Source organism: Ictidomys tridecemlineatus, chromosome 2, assembly GCF_052094955.1.
Source record: "Ictidomys tridecemlineatus isolate mIctTri1 chromosome 2, mIctTri1.hap1, whole genome shotgun sequence".
In the NCBI taxonomy this organism is placed as follows: Eukaryota; Metazoa; Chordata; class Mammalia; order Rodentia; family Sciuridae; genus Ictidomys; species Ictidomys tridecemlineatus.
The window spans coordinates 232,273,757-232,285,941 of NC_135478.1; positions in this window are offsets into that span (position 1 = coordinate 232,273,757).

Here is a 12,185-nt window from a genome sequence, read left to right on the forward strand (position 1 = left end):
AACCTCGCAGGCCGGGAGGGAGTGGGTGGTACACCGAGCCCCGAAGGAAACACACACTGCTGACCAAGGCCATGGTGCCCAGAAGAAATGTCAGTCAGAAATGCAGGAACGCAAATTCCAGGGATGTCCCCACCTCCAGAAGTGTCTCACAAGAAATGCTAAAGAGAGGGATGCCAACAAGTAGCATTTGAGGGTATAAAACATACCATAGAATTAAGATAGTCAAATTCAGAATTCCTTAGTGCTATCATCATGGTATGTAAACCACTCATCTCTAATATGAGATTAAGAGATAAAGCTATTAAAATCATAATAAAAATAATTGGTTCATTGTCTGTCATATGAGAAGTTGTATATGGTGATATCAAAAATTCAAAATGTTGTGAAGAGGTAAAGTTACAGTGCAGAGGGGCTTTTTCTTTTCTTTTTTAAAAATCAAAGTTGAGGTGTTACCAGTTTAAAATAGTCTATATATTTATAGATATATGCTGTTCTTTATTACACTCATGGTGAGCACAAAATTCTGTAATAGTTAACTAAAAATAAAAAACAAAGAATTAAAACACGCCACTAGAGAAAGCCACTTAACCACAAGGGGATACCATAAAAGAAGAAGAAAGGAAAAAGGAATCTAAAAATCAACTAGAAATATTCAAGAAAATGGCAGTAGCAAGTCCTTTCCTAGCACAAATAACCCGGACTGTAAATGAATTAAACTTTCCAACTGGGAGACAAAGGTTAATGATGAGTGGAAGTCAGGCCCAACTGCATGGCACCAGGAGAGTCCCACTTCACCTCGAAGGATAGGCGTGGGAGAGTTGGAAGATGGGAAAAGGTATTCTGTCCAGCTGGAACCCAGTGGGAGCGGGAGTGGATGCGTTGCGTTAGACAAAATAGACTGAGTCAAACTGCAAAAGAGGCATAGGATCACTAAATAGTATGAAAGGGTTGATTCAGCAAGAGGACACAATTGCAAACATGCAAGCAACTGCTCCTGCAAGGCACAAGAGGAACTAATCTGAAGGGCAAGATAAAGTCCTGTTGACCCTGCCCTGCAGACCACGTGGACCTGAGCAGGTGTCCACAGAATATTCCATCCAACCGCTGCAGAACACACGTTCTTCTCAAATACGCCAAGGAACTTCATCCAGTGTAGCTCTCACCCTAAACGACAGAGCAAGCCTTAACCACATTAGGAAGACTGAAGCCACAGCATGCATCTTTCCTGACTAAATGATTCAAAACTAGAAGTCAATCATGGGGGAGCTTTGGAAACACATGGAAACAAAACAGCATGTTTCCAAACACCAATAGGTCAAAGAAGAAACTGAAAGAGAAATTTTTTTGAGATAAGTAAAAATGAAAGCATAATATACTCCCCCAGAATGTGGCATAAGACTTCTAAGAGAGAAGTTTATAGCAATAAACACCTTCATCCAAAAATAAAAGATCCCAAACAACCTGATACTGTGCCTCAAGGAACCAGAAAGACAAAGGCAAACTAATATCAGAATCAGTAGAAGCTAAGAAGTAACATCAGAGAAGAAGTAAAGAAAAGAAAACTAAAAATCGTAAAATTGTAAAATATTGATGAAATAAACAGTTGAAATTTTTCAAAAGGTAAACAAAATTGATAAACCTTTATTTATACTAAGAAAAAAGAGAAGACTCAAATAAGTAAAATCAGAGATGAACAAAGACATTTTGATAGTATAGCTAAACAAGGGGTCGTAAAAGACTATCACATACAATCATGTGCCAACAAACTGGAAACCTAGAAGAAATGAATAAATTTCTGAACACATACGAAAAACTTCTGAAGTATGAAGAAATAGAAATTATGAACTGACCAAACTGAGAAAAGAGGTTCAATCAGTAATAAAGGCTCCCAACAAAGAAAGGCCCAAACCTGATGGCTTTCATGTCTGATTCTACCAAACATTCAGAGAGGAACTAACTCCATTTTTTTTATTGGTTGTTCACAACATTACAAAGCTCTTGACATATCATATTTCATACATTAGATTGAAGTGGGTTATGAACTCCCAATTTTACCCCAAATGCAGATTGCAGAATCACGTTGGTTACACATCCACAATTTTACATAATGCCCAATTAGTAATTGTTGTATTCTGCTACCTTTCCTATCCCCTACTATCCCCCCTCCCCTCCCCTCCCTTCTTCTCTCTCTACCCCATCTACTGTAATTCATTACTCTCCTTGTTTATTTTCCCATTCCCCTCACAACCTCTTATATGTAATTTTGTATAGCAATGAGGGTCTCCCTTAATTTCCATGCAATTTCCCTTTACTCTTCCTTTCCCTCCCATCTCATGACTCTGTTTAATGTTAGTCTTTTCTTCCTGCTCTTCCTCCTTGCTCTGTTCATAGTTGCTCTCATTATATCAAAGAAGACATTTGGTATTTGTTTTTTAGGGATTGACTAGCTTCACTAAGCATAATCTGCTCTAGTGCCATCCATTTCCCTGCAAATTCTATGATTTTGTCATTTTTTTATTGCTGCATAGTACTCCATTGTGTATAGATGCCACATTTTTTTAATCTATTCATCTATTTTTTTATTTTAAATTTTTTATTTTTTTATTGGTTGTTCACAACATTACAAAGCTCTTGACATATTATATTTCATACATTAGATTGAAGTGGGTTATGAACTCCCAATTTTACCCCAAATGCAGATTGCAGAATCACATCGGTTATACATCCACAATTTTACATAATGCCCAATTAGTAATTGTTGTATTCTGCTACCTTTCCTATCCCCTACTATCCCCCCTCCCCTCCCCTCCCTTCTTCTCTCTCTACCCCATCTACTGTAATTCATTACTCTCCTTGTTTATTTTCCCATTCCCCTCACAACCTCTTATATGTAATTTTGTATAGCAATGAGGGTCTCCCTTCATTTCCATGCAATTTCCCTTTTCTCTCCCTTTCCCTCCCATCTCATGACTCTGTTAAATGTTAGTCTTTTCTTCCTGCTCTTTCTCCTTGCTCTGTTCATAGTTGCTCTCATTATATCAAAGAAAACATTTGGTATTTGTTTTTTAGGGATTGACTAGCTTCACTAAGCATAATCTGCTCTAGTGCCATCCATTTCCCTGCAAATTCTATGATTTTGTCATTTTTATTGCTGCATAGTACTCCATTGTGTATAGATGCCACATTTTTTTTATCCATTCGTCCATTGAAGGGCATCTGGGTTGGTTCCACAGTCTAGCTATTGTGAATTGTGCTGCTATGAACATCGATGTGGCAGCATCCCTGTAGCATGCTCTTTTAAGGTCTTCAGGAAATAGTCCGAGAAGGGCAATAGCAGGGTCAAATGGTGGTTCCATTCCCAGCTTTCCCAGGAATCTCCAAACTGCTTTCCAAATTGGCCGCACCAATTTGCAGTCCCACCAGCAATGTACAAGAGTACCCTTTTCTCCACATCCTCGCCAGCACTTGTTGTTGTTTGACTTCATAATGGCTGCCAATCTTACTGGAGTGAGATGATATCTTAGGGTGGTTTTGATTTGCATTTCTCTAACTGCTAGAGATGATGAGCATTTTTTCATGTACTTGTTGATTGATTGTATATCCTCCTCTGAGAAGTGTCTGTTCAGATCCTTGGCCCATTTGTTGATTGGGTTATTTGTTATCTTATTGTCTAATTTTTTGAGTTCTTTGTATACTCTGGATATTAGGGCTTTATCTGAAGTGTGAGGAGTAAAAATTTGTTCCCAGGATGTTAAACACTATCCCAAAAAAAAGAGGAGAGAAATATTTCTAACTCATTCTATGAGGCAAGCATTACTCCAATACCAAAACTAGACATGACACAAAAGCAGAAAACTGCAAGCTAGCATCTGCCCAAAAAGATTAGCAAAACTTCTTAACAAAATACCTACTAGCAAACTGAGGTTGACCGCATATCTATGAGGCCATTTTCCCTGATCCAATGGGATTCATCCCAGGGGTGCAAGGATGGTCTAACGTACACAAATCAATAGCATGGTATGCCATATGAGCAGAATGAGGACAAAAGCCATGTGAGCACCCGGGAAACGCAACACCACTTTGTGATAAAGACTCTTAAACAGTTAAGTATAGGAGGGATATCCTTCAACCAATAAAGTCTGTACGCAATGGACCACATGTGATTTCATGTTGAATGAGGGAACGCTGGAAGCTTCCTCTATGACCAGAAGCAGGCTGAGAACTCGTTACATTACTGAACATTCCCATAGGAGCAAAGAGGCAGGAGAAGGAAATGAAAGGCACTTCATCATGAAGGGAAGTTGTATCATCTCTGCTTGCAAATTAAATGATTTGTAACCTCAAAACTTCAACAAAAAGTCAAAACTAATAAGCAAATTCAATAAATCTAGAGGATACAAAGTCCTCACAGAGAAATGAGCAGCATTTTCATATATACTAGTGATGAACTATCTGAAGAAGATCAAGAAAGTGTTCTTCTTTACAACAGCACAGAATACATCAAGGGATACATTTTGATCATGGAGGTGAAAGGTCTCTATAGTGGAACTGGAGAACGTTGATGGATGAAATGGAACAACACAGACGAATGAACACATGTGATATGATGTGATATGATACCTATTCCATGTTCATGGATGAGAAGAATTAACATTGTTAAAATGTCCATACCATTTTAAACAATGTGCAGACTTAACATAATCCTATCAAAATTCCAATGACCTCTTTCACAGAAAGGTTTTACAAATCCTAAAAATTTATATGGTGCCACCAAATAAAACAAATTGAGAAAGTAAAGTTGGAAGCCTTGCAGTCCTGATTGACATCATGTCCTAGGGGAGGGGTGTTCTCGGTGACGATAGCATAGACAAACTCGGGCTTCAGTCCCCAGTACCACAAACATATATTAGAAAGTTCAGACATAAAAACAGTATGGTACAAGCATAAAAACAAAAATCTAGACTGATGGAACAGAATGGAGAGCCCAGACATGAATCCAGTTACAGATGGTCAACTAACCAGTGACAACGGTCACCACGGGGAAAGGACAGCGTCTTCTGTACGTGGTGCTGGGAAGACTGGAGACCTCACGCAGGAGAATGAAGTGGATGCTGTCCGAGCTCCATGTGCAAGACCAGCTGGAGGTGGAGAAAAGTCCTAGGGTAACACTGAAGCCTTAGAGCCCCCAGGAAGGTGGGGGAAGGCCTGGCAGCAGCCTTGGTATCACACAAAGAGCTCAGGATGCAAAAGCAAAGTAAATAAGTGGGGCTACAGGAAAGTAAAAAGCTTCTTTTGGCAAAGAAGACAAGCAAGAAAATGAAAGGCCCTTATAGACTGGGAAACATATTTGCAAACCACATATTGGATAAGGGTCAATATTCAAATTTTTTTTGAAGAATGCTAGTAACTCAACCTAGAAAAACACACACACAGTTTAAAAATGGACACAGGTCTTGAGCACACATTTGTCCAAAGAAGACATGAAAATGTCCAGCAGGTATGTGTCAAGGTTTTCCCACCCCTGACCTGCAGAGAGAGCAAAGTGAAGCCACTCTGAGGTCACCTCACCCTGTGAGGACAGCGGATACCCAAACAAGAGGAGAGTCCTGTTAGGGAGGCCATGGAGAAAGAACCTCTGCTCCGCTGGAGAGCAGGTGGGCTGTGGGCCTCTGTGGGAACAGGACGGGGTTCCAGGACAGAAGCCTCCCTTCCTCTGGTGAGCATTGCTCACTTCCTCCCACAGGTGCCTCTCACAGCAGCACTGATCACAAAGGAAGGACGGGGACAGCCTGGCGCCAGGCCCACCTTCCTCAATAGACCCTAAGGAGCTCTACAAACTGTGAGTGCAGCAAACAGACCTACGTGGACGAAGAATGGACCACGGAAACCGTGTTCCCAGGTACCAGCCATGAACAACATGAACATGAAATGAAGAAAAGGATTCTAGTTGTAATGTCATAACATGCCTAAGAATTAATCAAACCCAGGAAGTACAAGACTTTTATGCTCAACTACAAGGCATGCTTGAAGACATTTTAAAAGACCCGAAACATGAAAAGTCGCTACTGTGTGTCAGTCAGCTCTCCATTGCTGCAACAAGCACGCCAGACCATCAGCTGACGGAGAAGCAGTTTATTTGGCTCAGACTTTGGAGGTTTCAGTTCACAATTCAGTGGCTCTGTTGCGTGTGTGTGTGTGTGCGTGTGTGTGTGTGTGTGTGTGTGTGTGTGTTATCATGGCCAAAAGTGTGTGGCAAGTAAAAGTGTACACTTCATGGCCACAGCATGAAACAGGAGGAACAGCAAGGACCTGGGGTCCCGCTACCCTCAGAGCACAAGCTCCCTCTGAAGTGTCCACCACCTCCCAACAGCACTGAGCTGGGGAACAAAGACCTGGGCACCACCACACCTCTGGTCAAGACACATAGATCCTGGTCCCTACGTAACTTAACAAGGTCCCTCCCCACATCACCGAGCTGGGGTCCCACCACCCCAGGGCATGTCCCCAGGGATTGGATGAGCTCCCTCTGAAGTGTCCACCACCTCCCAACAGCTCTGAGCTGTTGACTCTGGCTCATGGCCTTTAAAGATACTCAAATGGCCAACAGGTACATGAACAGGTTGCCCCATTCATGAACTAGATGACACTATTGTTAATATTGTGTGCATTTGGAATAAATCACTTGGTCAGTCTTGAAGCAAGACATGGAACCTTTATTTACCTGCCAGTCTGAAAGGCAGCAGGCAAGTTGCCTCTGCAACCTTTGACCCCTTGCAGAAGGTAAGGGTGCACTCTTACAGCAAAAAACTCCAACTCCATAGCAATGTAGCCAGCGGGTCAGAATGAACCAGTGTAGTCAGTGTACACTGCCCAGAAAAATGGGAACTAAAAGAGAAATCTTACAAGTGTATTTCTTAATAATACATTGCATAAGAATAACAGAAACATTTTTTAATGCTATGGGTTGCCAGCCAGGGCGTGCCTAGCAGGAGGTGGCACAAGCAGGGTTTTCACACGGGGAAGCGTTTCTTGTATGAAGTGAAGTCTTAGGGTAAACTGGAGTTACTGGTCAAGACACATATATCCTGGTCCATACATAACATTAAGACAAAAAGACTCAAAGTTATCTACAAAGTTATCTTTGTCAAAATCTCGGCTCCCCTTGCAGACACTGACAAGCTGACCTTAAATCTCATGGAAATTTTAAGAGCCGTCGAACAGCCGGAGCCCTCTTGAACGAGAAGCGTAAAGTTGGAAGACACACACCCACTGATTACAGCTTGATGCCAAGGTACACTTATCGGGATAAGGATGAGCGTGTCCATCAATGGGATGCCATTTAGGGACCATTAATAAGTCTGTACAGTCGATCTTCCGTGGGGTGCTGAGGCAGCCACAGGGACAGAGGAGGCTTGCAACGGGAAGCTCAGGGGAAATGCAGAAGAACGAAGCCTCAGGAAAGCAAAGAGCCGAGTGCAGCCCTGAAACGGAAACCACAGTGAGGATAGTCACAGGCCGAATTCCGCAGGGCCTCAGGCCTCTCTCGGGAAGCACAGAGTGTGCCGGAGGAGGGAGCCCACAGCTCCTGGTCCATTGCGTTCAAGACTGGCGTCAGGCCTGCTGCTGCCTCTCGCTGCTCACCGGCCTTCTGCTCCCCACCCAGGCTGAGGGCCACACTTGCTGATCTGTCACGTCTGTCCACAGGTCCGTCTGGGCAACCGTGCCTGTGGTCTTCACACGATTCAGCTAGGCGGCTTGAACAGATGGCGTGGGAGTGCAAGAGGAGAGGGCTTCCAGGAAAGCCGAGTGGAAAAGCTGTGAGTCGCTAGTGTTCACGGCTGTCATGCCGAGTGTAGGTGAGAAGTGAAACATTCTAAAATTCTAGAAGGAATCAGGACTCAATTTCTCCACAAATGTCTTCAAATACTTATTTTTAGAAATCCAAAAATTGAAATGGCAGATGTCAAATTTTACGTATGATTTGTGCAAAAAAGGGAATACCCAGGCTAGCTGGTGACCCTGCTCTTAAAGACCAACATCTGAGGGTGGTTTCAGCCTGGCCTTGTGGCTGGGTGCGGCCGGGGCCTGATTTCAGGACCTCCCTGTGATGCTCGTGTCTAGCCACATCCAGAGCCATGCCTGCAAGGGCTTGTTGAAAATGCTGGAAAAACCGGGTCTTCCCATGCAAAGCGGTGAGGCCGGGCCCCAACCTTATATCATGTAAATTATAACTAGGTCAAATGCATCCATTTTCTCTGAGAGCTTTAAAGCTTTAGGTCTTGCATTTGGGTCTTGGATCCATTTGACAATGATATCTTGAATATGACACCCAAGCTCAGGGGACAAAAATAAAAGACAAGTCAAACCAATGAAAAGGGGACACACAGAAATAGACTTCAAAGTTTGCAATGTCTGTGTGGAGGGAAGAGCCAACCTGCAGGCAGGGAACAAACCCTGATAAACCTCAGATCTAATCAGGGATGTTAGATTATCCAGAATGCACACAAGTCTCAGTCTGTCAGTCTGCCACAGAAAACTAACAACCTAATTAACAGTGGACCCAGGACTTGAAAGAACATGTCTCCATAGCAGATATTCAAATGGCCAACAGGTACATGAAACATAAAAACTCATAGTGAGACGCCACTGCACACCTGTGAGGACAGAGACTGTCCACAAGACACAAGTTCAAGAAATAGCCGGGATGTGCAGAAGCCAAGCTCTTCTGCAATGCTTGTGAGGATGTACACTACAGACCTACTGAGAGAAGTGGTGGGACAGCTGCAGGACATCAACAGGGTTCACAGTGGGTGGAGGTGCACGGAACAGGGCAGAGAAGGGTGTGGCTGCAAAGTCGCTAGTCAAGGCCCCCAGAGAGCAAGCAGGAAGCAGGTCTGATTGTATTGCGCAGTTACCATGTATATACACTCAGGCAGTGGCTAAGCAGATACAGGCAGCCACAGTACAATTTCTTGCCAACTGTCTTTGCAGTGACCAATCGAGGAGTGGGCCATGGAGCGAGTGCTGGGACTGTGACACGTGGCCTCACGCCCAGGGTTGTACCTACTGGGTAAGGGGTTTGCCACTCACGCACCTAGCACGGGGAGTAGCCTGACACTCAGGCACCCTTAATGTATGCCATGTACGCAGTACTCCATGCACTTGTCCCCACATCTCCCCCTCTGACTGTGCGGCAAGGACTTCAGCCAGCATTGCTGTTTTTCATTCGGTGGCCTTTACAGGGTTAGGTAAGCGTCTCACAACACAAGAAAATATCATCACTATTATCAACAGTAGGCCAGGGTAATAGCATTGTAAGGATTAGCTAATTTGGCTCTCAGGTTTTTCCAACGTTCAGCCAATCCCTGGAAGAAAGAAGAGGTTGTCAAGATAGACCCCTCAGTCCCTTTGATTTTGACAATTGCCTTGGTAAGGTCATGCATAGTCATAACAGTTAACATCCTGAGTGCCCTTAATGTACTGAGAAAAATTGGAGAAGTGTAAGGTTACATTTTCAGACACAGCATATTGGGTGACACAGATACCACAGAATTCAGGATCACAAGTGAGGCTTTGCCACACAGACAGAGTATCCAGTTGTCCTGGTGGAGGTCTAGTTCTTGCTGAATGACGACAATAGTGGCTCAGGACAGTTTCTTCAAGTCATTTTGAACTGCAAAGGCTTCGGACGTGGCAGGAGACACGCTGTTCACAGTCTGAGCAGTCTGGACATTCTGAGTGAGTGAAGCAGCCGCAGAGGCTGAGGTGGCAGTGGCTGCTACCAGGGCAATAACCCAGTGAATGAGCCTGACTGCCCGCCTCGTCTGGTGTAGGATCCCGTTCAGAAGATTCTTCACCTCCATCTCCCATGGACTCCTCCACTCTGGACAGCTCCACTGGAGCCAGACTGCCGGGGGCACTCTGAGGATAAATACACTTAGCTGTCACAGCAGGGTTAGACAATTTGTGAGCCAGCAGGATGTGTTGACTGCACAAGGGGTCTCTGTATGGGTGATACTATGCCATCAGTGTCATTGATCATTAGCATGGCAAAGGGTGGCCTAACACAAGCTTGTGCATAGTGGGTATGGGCATCATTTGGCACAAAGGCAAAGGTCAGGGTCTGGACTCGATATAGACCCATTCATCCAGGCGGCTGCTGTCCATTTGATGGCCTTAGCCACCAGCAATGTTGGTGTGACGTCCCTCATGCCATACTGATTTTTTGTTTAACGGTTGGTAATGGCTAGTCCCACATAGCAGGTACTGCAGTGGCCCGTATGGTTTTGGGCACATCAGTTACATTCCAGGGGGCTGTGCCCGCCCAGGTGCATAGACATTGTTCTTCCCGGGAGAAATTCCTCTTATCAAGGAGATAAGGTGTGGCAGTGACACACTGGTTCCATGGGACGCTATCATTATCTGAGGGGGCTTTCCAAAAGCATTGTTGGGCGTGTTGGCAGCAAGGGTTTCTTGCCTTTGCCACGGGGAGTCTATGGCCATAGGTAGCATTAACCATACCTCTAAGGTCAGTGAGAGACAGCCCACATGTGACTTCTTATATCCACAATAGTTTTGTCGGCAAGAGCAACAGAGGGGACTGCCTGGATTGTAGGCCTCATGATCAACTATGGAGAACACATGGGCAGGCAGGGATGGAAATGCTGGCTTTCCAGGGGTGGTCACCTCCTGGACGGGTAACTCAGGACCAATAAGGTTGGAATTATTAGAGAAGAGCTTGGGTAAAGCCCCTTCCTGACTAGCCACTGCTACAGGGTGGCCTAGTGGCCAAAGCCCAACTTACCTGATGGGAGGCTTCACACACAATAGGACCATCATCGCAGGACCAGAGACGAGGTTGCCACCAGGCCGAGGGACCAATCTGGTGGCTTGACCAACAAGACCTTTAGTATCACCCCAGGTCACTCTATGTGAGGTCCCTTTGCATTGTTGAGTTCTCTGCCCCCAAGGCTTCCCTCCAGAGTCAGTTCCTTCATCTTTGGTGGGAGGTCCTGGGGTCCAGGGCGTGACTTTCCTGGCAGGCACCCAGATGGGGTGAGGCTCCTGTTCACATATGTGAACCCTCGACCCCTGGTTAGGAGGGGCCCCGGGCCATCCCATGCATTTGTTATGGGATCAGAGGTAGATGGGAGGGTCCTGTGAGGGGGCCCAAAGCTTATGAGCTGCTGTTTCTGTAAAATAAATTGAAATTGAAAAAAAATTTAAGGCAAATAAGGTTCTGTTCGAGGCATCATGAGTGGACTTGGCATAGATTTCCCTCTGTTTTGTAGCCTGGTCTTTAATTCCTTGTGTGTTCTTCCTATGATGCCTTGAGTCTAAGGGTTGTGGGGATCTCAGTTAAGTGCTGTATATTCCAATCAGTGCAAACTGCCTGAAGTGTCTTGCCAGTCTATGCTCATCCATTGTCAGTTTCCACAGACATGGGAACAGCCATAATCCAAAACATTTAGGGAGATGGGAGATGACCTTTTTGGGGTTTCTCCTGTGGAGGCGGTGACCATTTCAAAGCACGAATAGGTATCAATGATTACATGAATATATTCAAACTTCCAAAAGGTGCATAATGAGTGACATCCATTTGCCATAAAGCATTAGGTTTTTAACTCTCAGGGATTCACTCCAGCAGGTTGTAAAGGGCCAAGGGGAGGAAAGGTGCACGTTTTTGCAGTCTCTGACTAGCTGTCTGCAATCTCCTTTGTCCTGCTTTTATGCAACTGCCATGGCTGAGGCCAGCAGGGAGGCTTGAGCTGCTTGTGTCCCTGTATCCCTAGTGGCCAAAATCCAGTCATCCATGTGCCATTTTCTCTAGGAGAGTCCAGCCCCCAACTCCAGGGCCGGTAGGGCAAGTGAGATACTCTCCAAAAGAATCCAGCCTAGCACCTCAGGGCCTGCAGGACACATCAGGTCTTCTCTAGGAGAGTTCAGCCCAGCACCCCAGGGACTGCAGGACACATCAGGTCTTCTCTAGGAGAGTCCAGCCCAGCGCCCCAGGGCCTGCAGGACACGTCAGGTCTTCTCTAGGAGAGTCCAGCCCAGCACCCCAGGGCCTGCAGGGAAGTCAGGTCTTCTCTAGGAGAGTCCAGCCCAGCACCCCAGGCCTGCAGAACACATCAGGTCTTCTCTAGGAGAGTCCAGCTCAGCACCTCAGGGCCTACAGGACACAT